The sequence below is a fragment of the Mustela lutreola genome, chromosome 1 (genome assembly GCF_030435805.1).
Source record: "Mustela lutreola isolate mMusLut2 chromosome 1, mMusLut2.pri, whole genome shotgun sequence".
NCBI lineage: Eukaryota > Metazoa > Chordata > Mammalia > Carnivora > Mustelidae > Mustela > Mustela lutreola.
This window is the reverse complement of record NC_081290.1, coordinates 152,704,172-152,707,660: the sequence shown is the minus strand read 5'-3', so window position 1 is coordinate 152,707,660 and position 3,489 is coordinate 152,704,172. Positions and strand designations below refer to the sequence as shown.

Sequence of the window (3,489 nt, the reverse complement as noted above, 5' to 3'; positions counted from 1 at the left end):
TTGTTAAGACCATAAATACCTGAGCACATGAGCAGGAGGACATTGTCTCAATGTGCTATACCCTGCAAAGTTGCTAACGCGGCTTTCAAAATATATATTGACTTTTTAATAATGCATATACACAGCAAAGAATTCAAGTAACACAGGATATACCCAAGTAAAGTTTTAGCCCAAACACCTCCACATGAAATAAATCATTATTAATATTAAAGTCCACGATACTCTGGTTTCTCTTCAGATCGCATAAATCTTTCACCTTTTACCAAAGTACACATCAACCCAGCAGTCCTCTGTGCATATTTAAACTGGATAGAAGAAAGGCTTTTATAAAACTAGGATCAAATATAAATAAATTAAATGATACACTTCTTCTTGTTTAAATGCTGCTCATCATTTTTTAAAACTTTTTTGTGTATTTTATTTTGTTTTGACTTTTTAATGTGGTTATTCATTCCATCAAATCCTGTAGGAGGAATATCCTGTGATTTAGCTTGTGCCTTCTTTACAAAGATGTGGTCCTGAGTCTTCGTTTCAAAAACATTGGTGCTGGGTCATACAACTCTAAAACCTGTTGAAACTGATTAGTGTTTCTAACTCCAGAAATGTCCTTTATTAGGGACAAAGGCAGACTCATTTCCGTATCACACATTGTCAAGGTTGAGACCAAAATAGGAACAGAGTTGAGAAAAGAGACCTCTTCGTTTACTCAGGTCCATGTTTAGCAACAACAATAACACAGTGGCTTCTAGAGCTCTTAGGCAGTAAATGTCATCTGCGGAGTTTTGCTGAGACATACGCCTCCCCCATCCCTTTTATAATGGCTCTGAAGGGTCATTATTTAGAGTCCTCTGTTGCTCTGACCTGGCTTTAAGTGTCCCCGTAGTACAAGCATGTGTACAAGCATTAGTGTTTACTGAGTACCTACTACGTGCTCAGCTCTGCAGCTGGTGCTTGGGGAAACGAAAGGAAAAGTCAAGTCTCTGCCCTCACAGGACTTCCCAGCTGGAGAGAGAAGGTGTGTTCTTCGGAAACAGCAGCACAACGGTGCGAGACAGGAGAGAAGTACTCCACTCTGGGCTCCGCCTGAGGTTTGGTGAGATTGATTACATTCATGGGGAGGGCCCCAAGGGGTCGTTCTGTCCAGGTCCTCGCACTGAAGCCCTCATCATAAATGCCTATTTGTTGAGCAGCTGTTACCGGTCGTTACCTGATGACTGCGAGTGACACTTTTAAAGTGGGAAATTATTGAGCTTTTTGTGTGTAAAAGGTTTCTGAACTACCTATTAGTCAACCAGTTCTCCCTTAGCAGCACATAAAACTGTCATTTTGAGTCACACTGAGTCAACCACAGGCTACCTTGACTCATGGGGACAAAAATGAGTTTATGTTGAACAAGAGCTTAGACCCGCCCAACTCCGCTACCGTTTTCGTTTCTCTAAAACTTAATGTGAATTTGTCACACGTGGGTCAAAAATCTGTATTTTCTTAACATAAATTTCAGCATAGGTGACTATCCAATATAAAAGGAAGTATGGAACCAACCCCAGGTTCAAAATCTGGCTCTGCCATTCTCTAGCTCTGTGACCTTGCACCAAAGGTTCCTCATCTGTAAAATGGGACTTTGGCGACCTCCACATGGGACTATGGGACTACGGCGACCTCCCCTGCTGCGAGGATTCATATCACTCTGCAGGGAAAGCACCAGGCATAGAACATTTCTCATTTTAAGTGTCCCCGTAGTACAAGCATGTGTACAAGCATTAGTGTTTACTGAGTACCTACTACAAATCATGTGTTTGCTTCTTTATGTGAGAGTGTCTGTGTTTGTGGCCTTATTGGGACCCTCAATGTTAGTGTTTTAAGCTTTCATTCATTCACTTTCAGCTTTTAGCTGGGAGGACACCTAGGTGCAACTCTCCTCTGTTGTCTCGAATCTGGGTTCATCCGACACCTGCCGCCTCCGCCATGCCGCCTGAGTTCAACCTCAGGGACATCAAAGTCATATACCTGAGGTGCACCGGTGGGGAAGTCACTGCCACTTCCGCCCCGGCCCTTAAGACTGGCCCCCCTGGGTCTGTCTCCAAGAAAGTTTGGTGATGATATCGCCAAGGCAAGAGGTGATGGGAAGGGTCTGAAGATTACAATGAAACTGACCATTCAGAACAGACAGACCCAGACTGAAGTGGTACCTTCTGACTTGGTGCTGATTACCAAAGCCTTCAAGGAACCACCAAGAGATAGAAAGAAGCAGAAAAACATTAAGCACCATGGAAAATCACTTATGATGAGATTGTCAATATTGCCCAACAGATGTGACACCAATACTTTTTATTAATTTTATTATTTATCTATTTATTTTTTAAAAAATTTATTTATTTATTAGAGGGAGAGTACACGAGAGAAAACAGGGGCAGAGGGAAAGGGAGAAGCAGACTCACACTGAGCAGGGAGCACGACTTGGTACTGGACCCCAGGACCCTGGAATCATGACCTAAGCCAAAGAGAGATGCTTAACCAACAGAGCCGCCCAGACACCCCTATTTTTTTTTACTTATTTATTTTTAAGTAGGCTTCATGCCCACAGTGGGGTTTCAACTTACAACCCCAAGATCAAGAGCTTCATGCTCTACCAACTGAGCCAGCCAGGCACTCCAGTGCAGCATCGATAGCCAGAGAACTCTCTGGAATCATTGAAGAGATCCTGGAGGCTACCCAGTCTACAGATTACAATCTTGATGGCCACCACCCTCGTGACATCATAGATGACATCAACAGTGGGGCAGTGGAGTGCTCATCAAGTTAAGAACTACAAAGGAAGATATTTCAATAAAGAATCATAAGGGTTTTAAAGATAGAGGGAGTACTGAGATTAATGATGGCTTCATGAAGGCTTTAAAGAAGTAGAGCTCAGGGGTACCTGGGTGGCTGTCGGTTAAGCTTTTGCTTTCAGCTCAGGTCATGATCCCAGGGTCCTGAGATTGAACCCCACATCCAGCTCCCTGCTTAGCGGGGAGCCTGCTTCTCCCTCTCCCTCTGTCTGCTTCTCCCCACTGCTGTGCTCTCTCTCTCTCTTTCTCTCTCTCTGTCAAATAAATAAATAAAACGTTAAAAAGTAGAGCTGATAAAAATATATGTTTATAAAAAATAAAAAAAATTATATTAAAAAAAAAAAGTAGAGCTGAATTTTAGCAAATACTCTGGCTTTGGGTAGGCTTCAAAGAGAGGGGAAGACAAAGCAGAGGTTGGAGTCTGTATGAACAAAGTTAAGGAGGCTGCAATGAATGTAGCAACAACCTGACACTGACAGCAGTTTTCAGAGAAACTGCTATGTGCCAAGAATCTTTGCGGGCTCATTTAGGCAAATAATTGCATTTAATTTTCCTAACAAACCTATTAACTAGATTTATTTATTGGCTCCTCAGTTATTAACTGAGTGGCTACAATTTTTTTGGAAGAAGCTAGAAGTTAAGAACCTTGTTTCAGACCATG

At 42.3% G+C, this 3,489-nt stretch overlaps 1 pseudogene; it reads left to right on the top strand.

Annotated features, from left to right (window-relative positions):
- Positions 1–1,932: 1,932 nt before the first annotated feature.
- Positions 1,933–2,803, top strand: LOC131820005 (large ribosomal subunit protein uL11-like; annotated as a pseudogene).
- The last annotated feature ends 686 nt before the right edge of the window (positions 2,804–3,489 follow it).